The sequence below is a fragment of the Cebus imitator genome, unplaced genomic scaffold (assembly GCF_001604975.1).
Source record: "Cebus imitator isolate Cc_AM_T3 unplaced genomic scaffold, Cebus_imitator-1.0 Scaffold68, whole genome shotgun sequence".
Lineage (NCBI taxonomy): Eukaryota > Metazoa > Chordata > Mammalia > Primates > Cebidae > Cebus > Cebus imitator.
This window is the reverse complement of record NW_016107383.1, coordinates 7,609,152-7,633,041: the sequence shown is the minus strand read 5'-3', so window position 1 is coordinate 7,633,041 and position 23,890 is coordinate 7,609,152. Positions and strand designations below refer to the sequence as shown.

The 23,890-nt window shown below is 37.5% G+C and overlaps 1 long non-coding RNA gene across 1 annotated transcript in view; it reads right to left on the bottom strand.

The window, feature by feature from the left end:
* The window catches only part of LOC119471651, a 20,985-nt gene extending 1,471 nt beyond the window's left edge, over positions 1 to 19,514 (bottom strand). Inside the window, exons 1-2 of the long non-coding RNA XR_005200711.1 lie at positions 19,505 to 19,514; positions 4,403 to 4,412 (exon numbers count right to left, since the gene is read on the bottom strand). This is a non-coding gene — a long non-coding RNA (uncharacterized LOC119471651). The remainder of the gene's footprint in view (positions 1 to 4,402; positions 4,413 to 19,504) is intronic.
* Between the last annotated feature and the right edge of the window lie 4,376 nt (positions 19,515 to 23,890).

The following is a 23,890-nucleotide window of genomic DNA, read 5'->3' as shown; positions in this document are numbered from 1 at the left end:
TTTCTCTCTTGTTGCTGAGGCTGGAGTGCAATGGTGTGATCTTGGCTCACTGCTACCTCTGCCTTTCAAGTTCAAGCAATTCTGCCTCAGCCTCCCAAATAGCTGGGATTACAGGCATGAGCCACCATTCCCAGCTAGTTTTGTATTTTTAGTAGAGGCAGGGTTTCATCATGTTAGTCAGGCTGGTCTCGAACTCCTGATCTCAGGTGATCCACCTGTCTCAGCCTCCCAAGCATGAACCACCACACAAGGCCTAGTATTTTACATTTCTAACAAGCTCTTAGGTAATGCTGAGGGGACCTACACATAGTGTTTTGCATATTTGATCATAGTTAAGATCAAAACTAGTCTCCACTCTGTGTGATAGTCATTAAGACGCATAACCTTTCTGAGCCTTGGTTTTCTAAAATGTCAGCTACTCAACTTATAGGATTATTTTGAAGGAAATAAGATAAAGCATGAAATACACTGTAGTTCATTCTTATCATTTTTGTTATTATTAGTTTGTTTGAAAAATCACTTTAGCACATAAGAGGTCTGTTAGTGTGTCTCTCACAATAAAAAATATTAGCACACCTAAAATGTACATTTGCATCATAAGTATACCTATACCTGTCTGAAATTGGTAAATATTCCTTCATATATATATATTGTGTGTGTGTGTGTGTGTGTGTGTGTGTGTGTGTGTGTGTACACTTTAGAAAGTAGTGGTCGTGATAAAAGATAGGCTGTTTGCTTCAGTACATTAATTTTCTACATAATGCAAAGTAGCCTGGAAGATAGTGCATAGATCAGTTACTATCAGTTATCTATCTATTACTTTACAAAGTGAACAGTAACAGAGGGCTGTGGCACAGAAAAGTGAAATGAGGGCTAAGGCCACAAAGGTAGTCAGGGGCACTCAAGCCTGAGAGCCACATCTCCTAGCTCCCAACCCAGTGTCCCTTTTAACACACCAGGTAGTCAATTCTGTAACTCCCTTAATAGTCCTGACCAGCAAATTGAAACTGGATCCCTTCCTTACACCTTATGCAAAAATTAACTCAAGATGGATTAAAGTCTTAACCCAAAACTATAAAAACCTTAGGAGAAAATCTAAGCAATACCATTCAGGACATAGGCACGGGCAAAGATTTTATGATAAAATCGCCAAAAGCAATTACAGCAAAAGCAAAAACAGGACAAATAGAACCTAAAGAGCTTCTGCACAGCAAAAGAAACTATCATCAGAGTGAACAGACAACCTACAGAATGGGAGAAAATTCTTGCAATCCATTTATCTGACAAAGGTCTAATATCCAGAGTCTGCAAGGAACTTAAACACATTTACAAGAAAAAACCAAACAACCCCATTAAACAGTGAGCAAAGGACATAAACCCTTTTTAAAAGAAGACATTCATGTCATGTGGCCAACAAACATGAGTAAAAGCTCAACATCACTAAGCATTAGGAAAATGCAAATCAAAACAACAAGATACCATCTCATGCCAGTCAGAATGGTGATTAAAAAATCAAGAAACAGGCTGAGTGAGGTGATTCACGTCTGTAATTTCAGCACTTTGGGAAGCCAAAGCAGGCAGATCATGAAATCAGGAGATCGAGACCAGCCTGGCCAACATGGTGAAACCCCGTCTCTACTAAAATGCAAAAAATTACTTGGGCACAGTGGTGTGCTTCTGTAGTCCCAGCTACTCAGGAGGCTGGGGCAGGGGAATCACTTGAACCCAGGAGGCAGGGGTTGCAGTGAGCAGAGATCTTGCCACTGCACTCCAGCCTGGTGACAGAGCAAGCCTCCATTTCCACAAAAAAAAAAAAAAAAAACAAAAAACAGCAGATGCTGGCAAGGTTGCTGATATAGTTTGGATCTAGCCTGGGTGACAGACTGGGACTTGGTCTTAATAAAATACATAAAATAAATCATTCTGTCATAGGGATACATGTATGCATATGTTCATTGCAACACTATTCAGAATAGCAAAGACATGGAATCAATCCAAATGCCCATCAATAATAGACTGGATTTAAAAAATGTGGTACTTATACACCATAGAATACTATGCAGCTGTTCATGTCCTTTGCAGGGACATGGACAGAGCTAGAAGCCATTATCCTCACCAAGTTAATGCAGAAACAGAAAACCAAACACCAAACATTTTCCCTTTTAAGCCGGAGCTGAATGATGAGAAAACATAGACATGTGGAGGGGAACAACACACACTGTGGCCTGTTGAGGAGTGGAAGGAGGGAGAGCATCAGGAAGAATAGCTAATGGATGCTGGGCTTAATACCTAGGTGATTAGTTGATCTATGCAGCAAACTACCAAGGCAAAGGTTTACCTATATAACAAACCTGCACATCCTGCACATGTACGTACCACAGAATTCAAAAGTTGAAGAAAAAGAAGAACTGTAACTAGCCAAAAAATAACATGCTATGGAGGTTGCAAAGAAAAGGGAATGCTTACTCTAGAATGCTTATACACTGTTGGTGGGAGTGTAAATTAGTTCCATCATTGTGGAAAACATTGTGGCATTTCCTCAAAGAGATAAAAATAGAACTACCATTTGACCGGTAATCCCATCACTGGGCAAATACCCAAAGGAATCTAAATTATTATACCATAAAGACACATGTATGTTCATTGCAGCATCATTCACAATAGCAAAGACATGCAATCAACCTAAATGCTTATCAATGGTAGAATGGATAAAGAAAATGTGATATGTGTGCATCATGTAATACTATGCAGCCATAGGAAGAGTCAAATCCTGTCCTTTGCAGGCGCGTAGAAGGAGCTAAAGGCCATCATCCTTAGCAACTAATGCAGGAACAAACAGGAAACCGAATACTGCACGTTCTCACTTCTAAATGGGAGCTAAATGATGACAACATATGGACACATGGAGAGGAACAACACACACTGGGGCATAATTTAGGGTGGGAAGAGGGAGAGGATCAGAAAAAGTAACTATTGGATACCAGGCTGGTTTCTTCTATAGGTAAACACAAACTTCCATGAAACAAGTTTACCTATAGAACAAACCTGCACATATACCCTGAACCTAAAATAAAAGTTAAAAAAAAAAGTAATTCTGACTCATTTATACAACTGAGGCTGCTTGTAATTTCAACCAGCTCAGTGCTCATACCACCCCACTTGTGGAGCCTTAAGTCAGAAACTACCCACTAACTCAGCTCTACTTTGCAGTATGATCCTGTCTCAAAAACCCACAGCAGAGACATGAATCTGGAGAAATTTTTAGATGTATATATCTGTGACCAGTGTGTGACTTTATAGCAAAGCTACTATTTAAAAAAACAGTTCCCCAGTCAAAACTTTTGTAATGGACCATAAATCAGGAGATCTGGGTTTTTCTAGGTCTGGCTCTGCCATTAAAATACTCTCTGATCCTGGGCAAGGCACCTCCCCTTTCTGTTCCTTGTTTTCTCATCTGTTAGAGTAGGACATTTGACTACAGCTGGTTTCTAATGGCCCTGTATGCTCTAGGATCCTGAATCTGATTCTACTAAAGAAACTTGCAATCAAGAAAGGTTAATTCTTCCAAAGTTCCCCTACCTTACTAATTAATGGCAGAAATGAGGAGTAGGGGGAAACGAATGAATTTGGAATTTGATTCAGGTTCAAACTCTTCTTCTGCTAACCACTGGCAATGAAATATTATCCAACTGACATATTTTCTATGAACTTTTACTTTCGACTTTACGAAATAAATACCTCATGATTTTTGACATTTTTGTTTTGTTTTGAGATGGAATCTTGCTCTGTTGTACCAGCTGGAGGGCAGTGGCACGATTTCAGCTCACTGCAATCTCTGCCTACTACGTTCAAGTGATTCTCCTGCCTCAGCCTCCTGAGTAACTGGAATTACAGGCATGTGCCACCACGCCCAGCTAATTTTTTGTATTTTTAGTAGAGTCAGGGTTTTACCATGTTGGCCAGGTTGGTCTTGAACTCTTAACTTACCCACCTTGGCTCCCAAAGTGCTGGTATTACAGGTTGAGCCACCTCACCCGGCCATCTCATAATTTTTTTCATAATTAAATACCATAATGTACAAAATGTACTGGTGTAAGGTAAATAGCATGCTCCAGCCTTCCACAGTGCCTCTTCCTGTTCTGCTCTGTCTTCCTTTTGTCCTACATGCTCACTGCCAGAATTCCCTTTCATAAGTATGACCTAGGTATGTATTTTCTGAGTACTAAGAAAAATGTGGTACTATTATATTAGTACTATGTGGTACTAAATATTAGACAAAAAATTTGCCTAAATCATAGGTGACATTTTTGTATCAATAATTAGTTTTGAAAGGATAGTATCTTATTTTTATTTTTATTTGTTTTTACCAGTTCAACTTTCTTGCTCAAATTGATCCTTGAACTTATTTTGTACTCTCCATTCTTTTTATATAGCTAAAGTATAGCAGTTTCCTAGTGTAGGAGAAACCAACTCAGTATCATACAAATGATCAGAAACCATTCAAAGTTTCCAAGAAATTATATATTCATAATCTCTTTTGGGTCTCCTAGCAACATCCCTATGAGTGTGCTAGCAAGGGTCATTAGCTCCATTTTGCAATTAAGAAAATGCAAGTGCAAAGAGATCAGAAAGAGAGCAGGTCTCTTGACTTTCAGCTCTGTGTGTTTCAGTTTTTTTGTCAAATCAGTTCATTTCTGTTGGAGACTGATTAGGTACTCACCAGAAACACTTCCTCATCTCCTGGGGACACAGATGGGCACCTTCTTTTGCAGTGAGGTGTGATCACATATTTGAGTTCTGGTCAATGGAAGGAGAGTGGAAATGTTGTTTTGCACGACTGGAGCTAGTTCTAAAGAGCTTCTCTGTAAGATTTTCCATGGATTATAAATTTTGAGCTTATTTATGACAGCAGCCAACATTACTAGAACCATTACAATAATTCCCCACTACTCCTATATCCCTTTTTCTTCCTTTCCTGAAAACATTCTATACTTATGGTCTCCTTCCTTATGATTCTTTCCTCCCCTGGAAGGCACTAACCTTCTATGAATTCTTCAAGGATGACATCATATGAGAATTATGTGCTCCGTGATACCTCCACGCAAAATCTCCTAGAGCATTCTATTTCCAAATATATAACTTCAACAGTTGGTATCAAGCGTTTTTGTACTTGATAAAATTGGAGAGTGTTGGTTATGTATATTAAGTTTCGCCAAAATTAGATTGTCTTAATTTATTGCATATCTAATGATACCCCACAAGGTATTGCACACATAGAAGAGCTTAATAAATTCATGCTGATTAATTGAATGTTACAGATTTAATGAGCAACACTGAAAATATCTGACCATTGTCTGGCCATTTATTACTTTGCAATAATTTATTGAGTACCTATTATGAGTTTGGCATTGCTTTGGAAACTAAGACCAAAGTAACTATACTACCTTTTTATCTTCCCCCGAGGGTAGTTTTTTGCTTAATTTTTAAACCCTAGAGCTTTTCTCCTAGGGTTGGTTGCTTTCTGTACTTTGACAAGCAGTATCTGTGAGGTACATTGAATAGATTAGGCCTTAAATTCAGACAATGTGAGGCTTAAATCCTGGTTCTCTTATTTACTTTCTGTGTAACCTGGGATAATATCCTTATTCTTTCTGTAATTCTGGTTCAGTCACAATAAAAGAAAAAATGTATAATATATAACTTACAAGGTTGTTGCAATGATAAAATAACGCACATAAAATGCCTAAACCTAAATAAATACAGCAATGTTCAGAAAATGTTCGTTTCTTGTTAGTGTGGACCAGTCATTTTGAAGGAGGAAGCCACCTTTCCCAGTGGAACATACCAACATTTGGAGTGAAGTCTGAGGTGAAATAGGTGATCATCCTAAGGGACCTGTAGTCCCTCTGTACCTTTTTTGTTGTTGTTGTTAAGATGGAGTCTTGCTCTGTTGCCCAGGCTGGAGTACAGTGGCGCCATCTCAGCTCACTCCAGCCTCCACCTGCTGGGTTCAAGAGATTCTCCTGCCTCAGCCTGCTGAGCAGCTGGGATTACAAGCACCTGCCACCATGCCCGGCTAATTTTTGTGTTTTTAGTAGAGATGGGATTTCGCTGTGTTGGCCAGGCTGGTCTCAAACTTCTAGCCTCAGGTGAGCCACCTACCTTGGCTTCCAAAAGTGCTGGGATTATAGGCTCGAGCCACCGTGCCCGGCCCCTCTGTGCCTTTTGTTCAAGAATTCCCTCAAGTTCCTCACTGGGACCGTTCCAGAGATAACATAAATGCAGAGAATTTGTGGGATCTCTTCTCCATTCAGGAGGAGGACAGAAGAAAATTGTTGATTTATTAGATGTGAGAGTTTGGGAAAAAAAGTGACATTATTCCTAATTCTTTGCATCTCTTCCTTTTGTATTTAGTCCTGTAGCCTTAAAGGGCAAATTAATAACAATTCAAACTTATGTATGGATCTTCCCTACTAGTAAATTAAATTATTCTGGGGACTATGAAGGTACAGTATTCAGGCTCTAAGAAGAGCTGCACAAGCCAGGATGGGGGAGACGTAGCTGAACAGCTGCACGTGTGAGAGGGATTAGTGATTTCAGCTGACTGCCAGCCCAACATGAGTCACTAGTGTGTTGAGCCTGCCAAGAGAGAATAATTTCATCTGGGGCTGAATTAACAGGACTTCAGTATCCAGACCAAAGGGAGTGATACTCCTGCTGTCTCGGCTTGAATCAGACCACACCTAATGTCCTGCAGTTCTTGTTTACGTCAAATACTCCATTTCTTTTAGTGTTCTATATAAACAGGAGTTTATTGTATTACAGGAACAGGTGTCTAATACTTGTATTGGAAAGCTTTATCCTTTACCTTATTGCTACTATAGAATTTAGAACACAAGTCGTGTTGCTATTTTTTTATGTTAAGAGACAGGGTCTCCCTATGTTTCCAGGAATGGTCTCAAACTCCTACACTCACCTGATTCTCCTGCCCCAGCCACCTGAGTAGCTGGGACTATAGGTGTTCACCACTGCACCCACCTGACTGTGTGATTTTATGAGTGGATGTTTGTATCTTTGAGGGCTAGGGAAGTGTCCTCTTTTGTGTGGGTAGTATAAATGAGACAAAAACGTTTTCTGACTCTATCTTTTTAAGGCGATGTATTGGCTTCAAAAAGCAGCATCTACCATATTAACTTGGACAATGTAATCAAACAGACCTCAATTCAAATCTTGATTAAACTATTATGAACAAGAAAATCCATCAGCTTCTCCTCTAATGCTTAGTCCTATGTTTGGGAGTTAGAACATTTTTCTTAATACTTCTTTCTACCCCATTGGGATAGATAGGCTGCTACCAGACAGAAAACTATGAACATATAACATCTTTATCTTCCTTTTTCACAAAGCAGTAAACATTGCTTTGTGGGAGTTATGTCTCCATAATAAAACAATTTTGGAAGTGGACTAATTAGTGAACAGAGCAAGGTGGAGATAGGACAAGCCCTGATTTCTGATAAGTGAAAACACTGGGGAATTTATGTTTAGAGAGATAAAGAATTAGCCACTAGGGATTAGAGAGAATTCCATTTCAAGTCAGAAAAGTTAAAGCAAATGAGTGCATGCTTGGAAATGGGGTCCATATAAAACATATTATGCTCTCATTCCCATCCTCCCTCCTTGACCCAGCAATTAATCTGAACACAGGATTGAACTAACAGCCAAATGGGCAGTGAGAAAAGCCAAGAGCAATTTGCAGAGATTTGTTGCCAAACACCACGTCTGAATAGATCTTTGCTTCTTTCATAATTAGTATAAACAAAATAAGACAACAGTCCCAATATCAGAAACCATGGGATCAATAAATATGCAGGAAGGGAAAAGTTACATTAATCTAAACACTCATAGGAGGAACCCACTTTTGAAATATATTTTAGATAGCAGGCAAAATGAAATTTTGACAAAAAAATTTACAATAATATAATAGGCTTTTTATAAAATAGGAGCAAAGATTCTAGGGAAATGATACCTGAGAGAAAGAAGTAACACAATAGGGAAAAAAAAAAACCCAAAATTAGATGAAAAGGAAAGGAGGTGAAATATACAAAGAAAACAAAGATATCTATATTAAAATGCATAGCAGAAACAGTAGAGAGTAAAATAAACATTGGAGAAGATTTTAATTTTTTTAAAATTTTGTTCATATGAGTTTATGGGATACAAGTGTAATTTTTAAAACATTTTATTTTTCCATAAGTTATTGTGGTACAGGTGGTATTTGGTTACATGAGTAAGTTCCTTAGTGGTGATTTGTATGATTTTGGTGCAACCACCATCTGAGCAGTATACGCTGCACCATATTTATGGTCTTTTGTCCCTCATCCCCCTCCCACTCTTCCAAGTCCCCAAAGTCCATTGTATCATTCTTATGTCTTTGTGTTCTCATAGCTTAGCTCTGACATATCAGTGAGAAGTTACGATATTTGCTTTTCCATTCCTGAATCACTTCACTTAGAATGATAGTCTCCAATCTCATCCAGGTCACTTAAAATACAAGTGTAATTTTGTTACACGGATATATGAGGAGTTTCTGACCTGGATAAGTCAATGATGAGCAGGACAAACACGAGAAAAGCTCATGGAAGAAAGAAAAAACTGGCCAAAAAAAAAAAAAAAAAAAAAAAAAAAAAAAAAAAAAAAAAAAAAAAAAAAAAAAAAAAAAAGACGAAGTGAGGGTAAATATGATGACTACGGAGGATGGAGAAAACAGAATAGCCTAAGAATTACAGGTGTTAACACTGACAATAGTAAAATGACCTTAGATGAGTTGAAATAATCAATGATACAATTGAAGAAAAACTTCTTTGCTGATAAGCAGTTTGAAAGAGATCATCATATTCTAAGAGAAAGTAATTTTAAAAGATCCTCACATATATACATCCTAAACAAGATTTTACATCTCTGAGATAAAGATAAATAATGTTATCAGTCAACGGAATGCTAGGTTGAGGGAATGCTTCTTAGAAAAAAACAAATTGTTAAAAGTCAGTGGAGATCCTGTAGGAATATTTGATTTTTGAGAGGGCTACACCATCTCTCATATTTTCAAGAGGTAATTTTACATTTCTGCTTTTTAAAAAATAGTTTGGCCATAATTCTACACTTAAACTTCTATTTCATGTACTTGTATATGTGACTTGCGAACAGAAATTTTCACGTGTCATCTGTGTTTAGTTGTAACTTTCTGGTTATATGCTGCTTATATTTGTGTAGTCAGGTTAATGAAGTGACTACAAATTAAAAAAAAAAGAAAAAAGGCCAGGCACTGTGGCTCAAGCCTGTAATCCCAGAACACTGGGAAGCTGAGGCGGGTGGATCACTTGAGGACAGGAGTTCGAGACCAGCCTGGCCAACATGGTGTCTCTATGAAAAATACAAACAATAGTCTGCATGCCTGTAACCCCAGTTACTCAGGAGGCTGAGACAGGAGAATCGTTTGAACCGGGGAGGCAGAGGCTGCTGTGAGTGCCACTGCACTGCAGCCTGGGTGACAGAGAGAGACTTCGTCTGAAAAAAAAAGAACTTTGACTGTGTTATTGGTTATATATGTTTGGAATGCTGACTGAAAAAAAAAAAGAAGTCTGTGGAGAAACTCTACAGAAAATGAGGAGGTTGGTAGTAGACTAAAATGCTTCAGGAAAGAGGAGAAAAATTTGAAATTCCTACTGGGAGGTATGGGAGAGGAGCTTGTCTAGAGATGCATGAAAGGCCTACTTGAACCTACTGAACATCTCGATTGAGTCAAATACACTTAAAGTTTCCACGATACCATATGCCTTCTTTTAAAAATACTTAGTATACTGTATTCTTTTTACAGTAGTCTCTGCAGATCCATGGTTTCACTTTCCTCAGTTTCAGTTACCTGAGGCCAACAGCAGTCTGAAAATAGTTGAGTACAGTATAATAAGATATTTTGAGAGACAGTGAGAGACCACATTCAAATAACTTTTAATATAGTATATTATTATAATTATTTAAATTTATTATTAATTATTTTTGATACTCTCTTACTGTGTCCAATTTATAAATTATGCTTTATTATAAGTATGCATGTATAGGAAAAAATAGTACAGTTGACCCTTTCACAACATGGATTTGAACTGTGAGTCCATTTATATAGAGATTTTTTAAAAAATAAATATATTGGAAAATTCTTTTGTAGATGTATGACAATTTGAACAAAACTCACAAAGTATACAACCTAGAAATATCAAGAAAAACTACAAACATGTTAGGTACGTCCTGAATTCATTAAATATATGTAAATGTTAGTCTATCTTATTGTTTGCTACTGTAAAATATAAACAAATCTATTATCAATCTTAAAATTTCTCCAAACTAAGCATACAAACACTTACAGATTGTATCTGGCACCATCTGTAGTTCAGAGAAATATAAACAAACATAAAGATGCAACAGTAAATCATAAATGCTTAAAATTAACTTGTAGAATGTACTATAATACTGCAACGATTTTGTGGCCACCTCCTGTTGCTATTGTGGTGAGCTTAAGTGTTGTGAGTATCTGCTTTAAACAGCATGTGATGCTAATCATTTCTGTGTGAGCAAGCTCTCTCTCCAGTAAATTGCATATCACAGTAAAAGTGACATCCTGTGGTATTCAAGTATTCTTCATGGTGTTTAGTGCAATACTGTAAACCTTGAGTAACACCATGGGACCCACACAAAGTGCCACTATTGATGCTGGAAACGCATCAATTTTCTCCTTTATTTTTTCTCTTCTTTATGATTTTTATATTTTCTTTTCTCTAGCTTACTTAATTGTAAGAATACAGTACTTAATACACATAACATACAAAATATGTGTTAGTTGAGTCTTAACTGTTATTGGTAAGGTTTCTAGCCAACTGTAGGCTGTTAGTAATTAAATTTGGGGGGAGTTGAAAGTTATACATGGATTATTTACTGTGGGATGGGTGTTGCTAACCTCTGAGTTGTTCAAGGGTTGACTGTATATTTAGGGTTTAGTATTATTGGTGTTTTTCTTTTTCTTTTTTTGAGACGGAGCCTCGCTCTGTCACCAGGCTGGAGTGCAGTAGTGCCATCTCAGCTCACTGCAACCTCTGCCTTCCGGGTTTAAGTGATTCTCCCGCTTCAGCCTCCCGAGTTAGCTGGGATTACAAACGCATGCCACCATGTCCGGCTAATTTTCGTAGTTTTGGTAGAGACGGGATTTCACTATGTTGACCAGGATGGTCTCAATTTCTTGACCTCATGATCTGCCTGCCTCGGCCTCCCGGAGTGCTGGGATTACAGGCCTGAGCCACGGCGCCGGGCTCTATTTAAGGTCTTGAGTGACAGAAAGCAAATCGGTGATTTGAAGGCTGGGAATAGAGAGAAACTGACTGCAAAGGGTGCTAAGAAAAAATACGTAGTGATGGAAAAGTTCTATATTTTAATTAGGGTGATGGTTACATGAATTTACACATTTGTCAAAGCTCATGAATGCATATGTTTGATGGGTATATTTTATTGCATTTAAAATATATACTTTGTATTTTACAACACAATGTGAATCAAATTAATTGTGAAATCAAAATGGAAAATATTTACTCAATAATACAGGCAAATAATTACTATCTTTGCTATATTTTTTAAAATGCTTACATTACTGTAGAAACATGGGTAAAATACCTGAAGAAATAATTCACAGAAAAGGTCACATGCTTTTGAAAATATCCATGACTATCATCAGTCAAATAATCTGAATAAAAACAATAATGTTCTCTTTTTCACCTCTAAAGTTTGGAAAGATTTTAAAAATACTTATGTTCTGAAAGTGTGGCCGGCATGCGGTGGTAGTAGGCTCTCTGAAGGCAATCTGGAAAAAGAAATTTTCATCAAGAGTTTCAGTTTAAATACTTGTACCTTGATCCCAGTAATTACATATTTTAGAATCTGTGTTGAGGAAATGTTGATATTTTCAGAAACAGGCACGTGTAAAGTCTCATTTTTCACAGGATTCTTTATAATAGAAAAAACAATAAACAAAATATTCAATAACAGGGAAATGGTAAAACTATGACCATCTATATGAGTATAATCTATATAATATAAAAACGTTAAAATTGACATAATTATATAAAAGTATGATAACATATAACTATATGTCATAATTAATTTTGAAAATATTCACATTATGACATATCTTCAAAGCAGAGTAAAACAAATAGGATTATCATCTTACTTTGCTCTTTATATAATTTTCTATTTTCCAAAATGTCTTCAATAAACCTAAATTAGATGTATGAATCAATTTTATTAGGAAGAATAGATACTTTGAAGAGTATTTGTCCTACGTGGAACACAGTTTTTAGTGCAGAACTAGAAAGTAGTGACCTCAGGAACCCTGGAGAATGCAGCAGCTCTTTGGAGTGATTTATCACAGCAGCAAGTAAAATATGGATGAAAAGAAACTATGGTAGCTTTATTTTGTAGGTTAGACAACTTATGATATTTACATTTTTTTAATGTTTATCTTTCTTTACACTTCTATCTTTATTATAATTTTTCTGGAAAATTCTTCCTCACTAAATCCCAAACATTACCAGTATATATATCTTCATAGATTCCATGAAAGGTGAATTTGGCTCTAAAAAATACTAACAAAAACAAAATGTACAAAAATCAGTCCTCTTGTGTTAGGTGCTTTGGAAGAAAGGAGCATTTTCTTCAATAAGCTACAGTTCAGTTGAGACAAGAAAAGGCAAATGTAGAAGAAAAAGAGAGAGTTATGTATAAAAAGTAGCGGCCACAATCAGCAACACCACCAGAAAGTGTTTAGAGGTATTTGCAAGGGCAGAAGTTTAAAGAAAGTTTGGGATTGGAGCAAAGTCTGATTTACTGGAGAACAAAGTCATGCTGAGCAGGCAGTGATGGAACTGGGGGCCCACAGTGATAAAGAGATAAGGTTAGAAAAATAAGGTGGGGCCCAGGTGTATGGGACCCCTGTGGGTCCCAAGGCAGGATTTTTCCTTCTGATTCCAAAGAAAAGTCTGGAGATAAATGCCAACATCAAGGTCTTCCAGTACACAAAAATATTTCAAAATATCATCACAGAATTATTAATAAAATAGCTAAAAGAATAAATTCACTTGGAAGGTAAGGACAACCCCATATGACAGTAACATGTATCCAGCGTTTGCTGTATGCCAAGCACTATTCTAAGAGCCTTGAGTATGTTGACTCGTGCAATCGTTGCCACGAATTCATGCTATTATTGTTTCTACTTTAAGATTGAGGAAGCTGAAGTAAGAAACTTGCCCAGATTGCACTGCTTTTGCATATCATAGCTGTGATTCTACGGAGGAGAGAGACACCCTACACAGGTGAGATGGGAACACTGCTAAGGAGATTGCTTTGTAAGAGCTAAATCAGGTAAAATTTAAAGCTACTATTTCAAAGAAGGGTGATGACCAGTCTGAAGAGAGATTGTTCCAGGAAACAGGTGAGAAGTGATGCCTTCTCTATGGCTAGGAGAACCCAGAGAGAACTCATATAGAATGACGGACAAAAGCAAGGAGAAAGAAAAAGTATTTCTCAAGTAAGAGTACCTGTGTCTAGAGAGAGAAATCTGAAACAGTTTTTCCCAGTTAGTCTTCATCAATTCTGATTTGCATGACTTAATGTTTATTAAATCATGCTTTTTTTTGTTTGCTTTTCTACAAAAATAAAATTTTAAGTGGTTGTATATGGGTGTGGAGCCATAGCTGACTTTTATTGGTCCTTAGTGTTTTTTGTGTTTTCCAAATTTCTCCAGTGGCAATTTATTGCTTTTGTAATGAAGAAAATGATAAATATTGTTAAACATAAATAGACAAGTTCAGCTATGTGAAACAAATAAGAAAAAAACTATCCATAAAAAAACTGAAAAAATATGTATGTTTTACTTTTCTACTTTTCAGATATCATCTAATTTTTCTATAAATATATGTTGCATTTATAATAAAAAGCTTTAAAAAATAATGCATTTTTCCTCAAAACATATGCTTAAAAATTAGGAGAAAAATCAGTTTCCTGACCTTGTATTCTAATTTCAGATTCATTAAATATTATAATTGTAAACAATTTTTTGCTTCCCAGTATTCACTGAGATCCATATGCCTGAATTAAAATAACTCTTTGTCTGTATAGTAGATTCAGTTTCTAGGATAGTGATATAGTTTGGCTGTGTCCCCACTCAAATCTCATCTTGAATTGTAGCTGCCATAATTCCCACATGTCATGGGAGGGACATGGTGAGAGGTAATTGAATCATGAAGGTGAGTTTTTCCATGCTGTTCTTGTGATAGTGAATATTATGAGAACTGATGGTTTTATAAAAGGGGAGTTTCCCTGCACACATTCTCTTGCCTGCTGCCATGTAAGACATGGCTTTGCTTCTCATTCACCTTTCATCATGATTGTGAATTTTCCCCAGGCATGTGGAACTGTGAGTCAACTAAACCTCTTTCCTTTGTAAATTACTGAGTTTTGGGTATGTTTTATTAGCAGTGTGAGAACAGACTAATACAGTTATTAAAAACGACTCATCATAATGATGAGGAATACAAGGGGAAAACCAGACTATAAATCCAGACCCCAAGCCTCTTATTTTAAAAGCAAGTTTTCTTGTTTGTAGTTAAGATATACAACATGATATTATGGAACACATATAGATAGTAAAAAAAGTTACTTTAGGAAAGCAAATCATTGTAGCCATAATAACACAGTTATCCATTTTTTGTTGTTTTTGTGACAAGAGCAGCTAAAATTTACTTATTTAGCATGAATTCCATACATACTACAACTTTATTACCTATAGTCTCACGTTGTACATTAGATTTCTAGGTTTGTTTATCCTAAATATTTGCGACTTTTATCCTCTGACCCCATTTCCTCTCCGCTCCCTTTCTCTAAGCCTGTCACTATTTTGTTCTCTCTGCATATTTAATTTTAAAAAATATTCTACATATAAGTAAGATCATGCAATATTTTTCTTTCTGTGTCTGGCTTATAATGTCCTCCAGATTCATGTACATTGTGGCAAATGGTGAGTTCTCATTATTTTTCAGGGCTGAATGATATTCTATCGAGCATATGTGTGTGTGTGTTTATGTGTGTTCTATTTCTAATTTATTTAGAAACCTCCATACTGCTTTTTTTTTTTTTTTTTTTTTTTTTTTTTTTTTTTTTTTTTTTNTGTATATAAATATGTAATTTTTTTTGCCAGGCTGGAGTACAGTGGCATGATCTCGGCTCACTGCAACCTCTGCCTCCCAGGTTCAAGTGACTCTCCTGCCTCAGCCTCCCGAGTAGCTGGGACTTACAGGCGCAGACCACCATGCCCGGCTAATTTTTGTATTTTTAGTAGAGATGGAGTTTCACTATGTTGGTCAGTCTGGTCTCGAGCTCCTGACCTCAGGTGATCTGCCTGCCTTGGCCTCCCAAAGTGCTGAGATTATAGGTGTGAGCCACCATGCCCGGCCAAACTCTTCTGTTTTATCACACAAATACTTTATGGTTGAGTGGTAAAGTGTGCTGACAAAAAACAAGCAAGCAAGCAAACAAACAAACAAACAAATACTTCACCAAGGAGATCCAGTTTAAACCTCTTTGTGCGTCTACATTATTGACAAAGAAGCTGACACAATATGACGTTTCTATAAAAGACCTGCGTCAATAATATACCTTGGGTTTAAAATAATCTCCTATGGTATGCTGTATCTTATTGCCTCCCAATAGAAATAGCTCACAGCAGCTGTTTCTTTCCACTCCCATCAGCCTTAAATGAGTAAATATGAGACAAATGGCTGTTGAGTCATCTTGTTGGCATCTAAATTCTACATTGGTCTCCCTCAGTTAGAAAAATATTTGGTGTATCCTGGTTCAACCTGCTGCACTCATATTTACAGTCAGAAAACACAGTCCTCTTTCTTAAAATATACTGGAATGGGTAATGCCAAAAGACCAGGAATACCGTTGGCCAAAGGTTAACACAAACTTCAGCTTTTGTCCACTGTGCACTTAGTTTTCTTCCTTGGCAGTTCTTGACCCCCTTAAAAAGCAATGGCCTTCTTAGCAACACCTACCTGTCAGCAAAATTGCAACCTACAGTGTGTGTGTTTCATTTCACAGACACTAGAGAAGTTCAGCTTAACTTGGCGGGGCTTTGCTTAATGGTGGTGAGAAGATTCCAGACTCTTCTCCATGTACCTCTTCTTTGAAGTTGACAGGCTGTCCAGAATACAGTGTATGGTATTTGCAGTCTGACAGTTGCAGTCTCAGATAAAATAAATAAACCCCATTTGGGCACTTTCTTTCTTCCTTATCTTCTGCCAGCAACAGCTATTTACTGTGGCTCATATTTGTGGCTGTATGAGGCTATGGAAAATCATGTCATCTGAACAGAAAGGGGGATGGTTGTTTACATTGTGATGGAAGACAGGATAGGATCATTAAAATAAGCTCTCTGATTTCCTTCCTTTCTTTATCTTGTGAGACTAAAGCAGCTCTGCATAAAGGGGTCTTCGTCTGGCTGCTGTGTCTGGTAGTTGGTCTGTCATCTGGATCAAGTCTTTTCACTTAAATAATTAGAGTACGGCAAGCCGTCCTTTTCTGTTTTAACCGTTTTTTGAAGACCCTCCCAATGCACATAAGCAAGGAGTAAATAGCCCCTTGTTACAAAGCTTGTAGCAATTATTTAGGGATTCACATCTTACGGGAATTGTTTTCCCAATTTTTTAATAAAAGCTTAAACTCTAGTGATATTTTAAATCTCATGAATCTCAAATATGTTATGAAAAGAGATAGACTGTTATAACAACACAATAAGACACTACTTTTCAAGGTGAGAAATAAAAAATGCCTCCTTCTCCCCAACTCCAACCTGTGAGTCATACTTCTTTAGGCTATTAGAAGTTACACTGTGTGTGTTCATGTGTATACATGTATGAAATGCTATGTGTGTAATCAGTAACTGGTTTGGAAGAGTGTGAAGACAGCTGAATCAGAAGAGGGAAAATACTTTCAGATTTTTAGAAAGGAATTTTAGGGAATCTCATGATTGCCGTAAGGAGAGAGTGAGAACTTGTCACCTGTTGCAACAGTGACTGGGCCTGGAGATGTTACGAATTCTACGATTTCATTCTATTGCTTCGAATAACTCCCCCCACCGCCACCCCATCTCTAACAGTTGTTTTAATGACTCCTAGTTATCAGACCCTACCATGAGCTATGTCCTGGGCATAGTCTCTAAACAGTGGCTACTGTCTTGCCCTATAGGACAGAGAATAGCCCTAAAAAACAACTGGTTTACTTTACCCAGCTCTTAGGATTATGTAAAGACAAGGGCTTAAATGACTCATTACTTTTAGCAAATTAATCCAGTTGAAGCTGGAAAATGAAAGAATAATGATTTGAATCTCAGTATGCCAAAGTTCAATTCAACAGATAGTAATTGAGCACTTCCCAATATATAGAATTGTGCTAAATATACATAAGCTATATTATGGGTAATATTTATGTGTATTGCATGCAATGAGCTTATTATATAAAACACATGTAATTCTATATTTTCTATGTGTATATATTTATTAGTATTTCATTATTTTCTAGCTAGACACAAGGAATGATCAGAAAGTAAAATGATTAGACAATCCACTCCTGCCTTCCTCATTTTATTGAGTAATTGTCAGGATTCAATAATTCATTATTCAATATAAATAATTCATTATTTCATTATTCACTCTTTACTTGCTACACTTTCAGCCCTGGGTAGATACAGCTGAGCAGGGGAGACATTAGCACCCCTAGTCTATCAGCAAGTACACATGCAAATTAGTTTTATTGTTTTATTCCAGTGTCTAGATTGCCTGGTCCTTAAAAGCTCATCCAGGAATTGTCTGCCTGAATTCATACAACTGGGTTTTTTGCTGTTGTTTTTCTGTTTGGTTTTGTTTTGAGATAGAGTCTCACTCTGTCACCCAGGCTGGAGTCCAGTGGCATGATCTTGGCTCACTGTAACTTCCACATCCTGGATTCAAACGATTCTCCTGTCTCAGCCTCCTCGGTAGCTGGGATTGCAGGCACAAGTCACCACACACTGCTAATTTTTGTATTTTTAGTAGAGACAGAGTTTCACTGTGTTGGCCAGGCTGGTTTCAAACTCCTGACCTCAGGTAATCTTGCCTGCCTCGGCCTCCCAAAGTGCTGGGATTACAGGCATGAGCCACTGGGCCCCATCACAACTGGGTTTTTGACTCAGGCCCCATATCCTTCTCTCTCTCTCTCTCTTTCTCTCTCTCTCCCTCTCTCTCTCTCTCTCTCTCTCCTCTGTGACACACACACACACACACACACACACACACACACACACACACACACTCTTGTTTCCATATGGGACTTCCACTGTCACTGAGACCAGCCCAATTAACCATGTCTCACACTCTGCTTATCTGCATTCTCTCACCAGTGCCCGTCCCTGTGGAGCTCAATGCTGTTCTCAGCCTACCCTCGCCAACCATGATTCTGCTATCATTGGAATAATAGCTAGAACCTGTAGCAGAATAACCTCTTCCACACACCTTCCTGCATGGTGATGGCCATTCTACCCAAGGCTGGGACCACCGTACTTACCAGGAGAATGCCCTTTAAAACGCTGGCCACACTCCTTGTTGGTTTTCATAACTTTCTATTTAACTTATTGGGGCATCTTTCTCATTCTCAACAGTCCTTTTCCTGACAGCCCTAGTTTGCCCTTGCCTGAGCCTGGGGACCATAATTTTTAGAGGAGTTTACAGAAGGCAGTGTTAGAGGAGGTGGTGTCAGGGAGGACATGATATTTGAGTTGGGCCTTGAAGAATGAGTGGGGTTAGCTTTATTCTTCTATCAAATTCCAAAGTCTTCCAAAAGTGAACAGAATTATAGTCCTATAAAATCTCAGAGCTAAAGGGAACTATTTGATCCTTATGTGAATCATTCTTCATGTCAGATGGTAAGATTCTAAAAATTATCCTGATAAGAAATTTATGAAAGAGGAGGTAAGCTCCCAGTGCAGGGGTAGTGAGCTGTTGGGATATGCCTGGGAGCAGAGCTGCCACATGGTACAATGACAGTGCCATTGTCACATGCCTAGGTAAATGGAGCTTCCTGGAATAGGGCCATGTCCAGCCTGTATGACCACACCAATAAGAAAGTCTCCAAAGGTACATTTCTTGAGAAGATGGTCCATGTCATTCATATAGACGTACTGATCTATATCTTATGCATTTTTAACAGCAGCATATTACCGTCTATACTATGAGAACAGTGATACTTCAATGAATAAAAATTAAAGATTCTTTGCCAGCCAGAAGTATCGGCAAAAGTTTCACATGGCCACAGATGTTATTTTCAATAGAAATAAAAAGTACTAGAAAATCCCTGATTTTTCCATATTTTAGGTAACTGGCTGCATTTATGTAAATATTTCTCCTTCATGCTAATTCAGACAGGATTAAGCACAGACAGAATATGTGAAGAAAATGAGAACTCTTTCTTGGGAAACTTAAAATTTGATGCATTCTGTGTCTGTGGTAAAGTCATGATGTAAAAGTTTATTTCTGTGGCTGTGCTGAGGCCTCTTGGACATCTGTGTATTCCTTTATTTCTCAAGTTATTCCTAGGCCTATCTCCAGAATGATTTACCAAGGATATTCCCATTGCTCAGAATAAAAAGGGAGAAAATAGGTACATTACACTTCTTGTGTGAGACATCATTCCAAGCAAACAGTTGAAGCTCTGTTTAGAGCACAGTCTTCAACAGTGCTCCTTACCTGTGGCTTTCTCACTCTGCTCAATAGTATGTTGACTGCTAATATGCAATCTGGGCCTCTTGATTTCCTAAATATAGCTGATGGTTACTATTATTAGTCTGTAATTAGAAACCTATAAATAAATGGTTAGTTGAAAAGACATAAACTGTGTATGTGTATAAAATAAGTTTTAAACAATACACATGAATAAACACAGTAGGGTTTTGACATAAACTTCCAACCCATTCACATTATTGTATTAGAGCATTGCCTTTTTAGCTAATGGTTTTAGCAGGCATAGATGACCATTGCTCTAATGGTTTTCTGTCACCACTGTAACAAATGACCACAAACTTGACAGCTTTAACAACAAAGTGTACCTTACAGTTCTGTAGGTGGGATGCTCAACAAGGGTCTCACTGGACTAAAATCGAGGTGTCATCAGGGTCCATTTCTTTTCAGAAACTCTGGGGGAGAATCCATTTCCTTCACCAGCTTCTAGAGGCTGCCCACAGTCCATGGCTCATGACGCTTTCTCCATCTCCAAAGCCAGTCATGTTGCCTTTCTCTACTCCCTCTTCCCATAGTTACATTTTCTCCCGACTCGCTCTTTTTAAAGACCCTTGTGATTACATTGGTCCCACCTGAATCACACAGGATTTTCTTCCTGTCTTAGGGTCAGCAAATTAGCAATCAAAATTCCATCCGCAACCTTAATTCTTCTTTGTCAGGTAACCTATGATACTAACTTACTTTTTGGGACTATAGATATGTTTGGGGGAAGATTACTCTGCCTACCAAAATTGCCTAGGTAAGTGGTTCTCAACTCGTTGATTAGAATCACCACAACACTGTGTGCTAAAACACACTTTTGGGGACCCCAACCCCAATATTTCTGCTTTAGTAGGGATGAAATGAGTCTTAAGGATTTGCATTTTAACAAGTTCCCAGATGGTGGTGATGATTCTGCGCAGGAAACCACACTTCAAAAATCACAATTCTAGATCTTTTATTTGATTAAGGGTTGCAAAATGATGATATTTTAATTCTGTTGATAATTATATTTTGAAGTGAATTTCTGTTTCCACTGGAGTTACTAGGTGAAATACCAGACACCCAGTTCAATTTGAATTTTAGATAAATAATAACTTTGTTCCCTGGCAAGCAGATTTGGGGGAAAAAAAAGAAAAACAGAAAAGAATAATAACTTTGTGGTAGTAGTTTGCCCCATGCAATATTTGGGACAAACTTATACTAAAAAGTTATTTTTGAAATCTGAAATTCACATTGAACCAAGCATCTTGAAGTTTTAATGGGTAAACCTGGTGACTCTAGTATTCATTTGGAAGGGAAAAACAGGGCTGCTTCGATCCATAAATATTCCATGAAGGACAGAAATTTTGACACACCTTTTTTTTGTCTAACCCTTCTTGCAGCTAGGTCAGCTGGCAATTCTCTACAAATCTTTTGCAATGCAATTATAAATTCACATATTATTCTCTCATAAATAGAGATTAAATGCCTAATAGCGTTGGTTAGATTTTTTTTTTTTTCCATGAAATTTCTGCATCTGTCCTGTAAGGATTTTTCAGTTACTTCCTTGGTAAGTATCAATGTGATTATCCCTGGGGAGATGCTACACAGGTCAGTACCCATTGTATGCCTCTCCTTCCCCTCCTTAGTATTCAAGACAGTGTGTGTCAGATTGTTTGTTTCTTGTAGCCAAAAGTCTTCTAACTCTTACAGAACAGAGGCAGACCAGAAGAAAAAGATTGTTTCTGATTTCTACTTCCACCAAACTGGTTGCATCCTGCATTCAAGAAAATCTCAGTTTAGTAGATGAGAAAAATATCTAGCCAGAGATTTCCAAACTTTCTCCATTCATGATGTCGTTAGTGTTTTAATAAGTTTTTCATAACACGCATAGACTAAAACAAATACTTGAAAGTTGCCTTTATTAACTAGTTAGGTCCAGGAAACTTTATTTATTTATTTATTTATTTTTGAGACAGGGTCTCACTCTGTCTACCCAGGCTGAAGTGCAGTGGCACAGTCATGGCTCACTGCAGCTTCGACCTCCTGGGTTCAAGTGATCCTCCTACCTTGGCCTCCTAGAGTGTTGGGATTACAGGCTTAAGCTACCACACCCGGCCAGGTCCAGGCAAGGTAATACATATTTATGCCTTAACAACTTAGTAGCCATTTGAACAGAAAAACTAACACATACATTGAAAGAAAAAATACTATTTTTATTTCATTCTTAAGTGGCCACAATTACTTACTAATCAATGCAGTATGCACGCCTGTCAGGCATAACACAGCTTGTCAAAACATGGAATCGGATTGGACATGACCACCCTCATTTCCTCTTCCACACTGGTATTTTGCTTAGTATTTGTCCTTTAACTCAGCAACCATGAAACACTCAGTTTATGGTGTCATTGAAAGCAATGTAATGTAACCTAATGTTGAGCCTCTGAACTACCTCAAGCAAGAGGTTTCTACAGGAGCTGAGAGTCATAGAGTAAGACTATGTTTCCGTCAAGGAATAACAATCTACTGTAGCACTCCTTTAAGTTTGTTGGGACAGCTTAGGATATCTGCATGCATACTTTGGAAACCGTGGATATAAATAATGATTGTAATCCAAGCAACACAAAGCCTGACAAAGTTGAAATTTAAACTCTTTAGTTTGATAGTTCCAGGACCTTACATAAGTTACTTAATGCCTCTAAATCTCACTTTTCATATTAATATGATGAAGAGAACAATAATACAATATGTTATTTGTTTTTCTTGTATAAAATAAATGCTCAAGTGTCACCTAGTTTATTATCATTCTTTGTATTGATAGGATGATCAGAAAATATTGACCTAAGTCTATAAGAGGAATTGGTTAATTGTCTCTGAAAAAGTGGTGATACCTGAATAACATTTTGAGGATAAAGAAAGCTAACTTAACTGAATAAATGGGGAAGAAGAGTGTAAGCAGAGGTGATGTATTCAGGGAAGCCTCTGGAGAGTATATACGAGAATGGGGTGTGGCAGGAGGTGAAGTGAGGTTTTATTGTTGTTTGGGTTTTTTTTTTCTCCTTGAAGTAATTTTAGCTCTTTAAGACCAAAAATTAAAAAAAAGATCAAAATTGTCTTCAAGGAATCGAAGATATTTAGAAGAACACTTGGATGGGGTCTTTAACATCATTAAAATGACAAAAATAAGTATATAAGTTAATATTCACAATCTTTAACAAATTCAAACTATTTAATTTCTTTTCTTTTTCTTTCTTCTTCTTTTTTTTTTTTTTTTTGAGTCGGAGTTTTGCTGTGTCACCCAGGCTGGCCAGCAGTGGTACAGTCAGGCTTACTGTAGCCTTGAACTGCTGGGCCGAAGGGATCCTACTGCCTCAGCCTCCTGAGTAGCTAGGACTACAAGTGCATGCCACCACATCTGACTTTGTTTTTTTTAAGTACAGACAAGATCTCCCTATGTTGTCCAGGCCGATCTTGACCTTCTGGCCTCAAGCAATCTTCCTACCTTAACCTCCCAAAGTGCTTGGAGCACAGGTGTGAACACTGTGCCTAGCCCCAATTTCTAGCATGATATCACAGAACTATTAATACTAAAATAACGATTGGTGTGTTTTATGGTTCTTAGATTTTATTCATATAGCATGGAATGTCAATAGTCGCACAGTTATTTTTCTGCCAAATAGCAAAGTAACTCAACTCTACTGGCGATAAGGAAAATCAATTCATTTTATGAAATAGCACTAATGACAATACAACAAAAGCCAGCACTCTGTGAACATGTGGTCTTTGTAACAATAGTCTGCAGCAACACTCATCGAATGCTCTTTTTTTTTTTTTTTTTTTTAACAGAGTCCCAGTCTGTCGCCAGACGCCAGGCTGGAGTGCAGTGGCACAATCTCGGCTTATTGCAACCTCTGCCTCCCGGGTTCAAGCAATTCTCCTGCCTCAGCCTCCTGAGTAGCTGGGACTACAGGCACACGCCACCACCCAGCAAATTTTTTTTTTTTTTT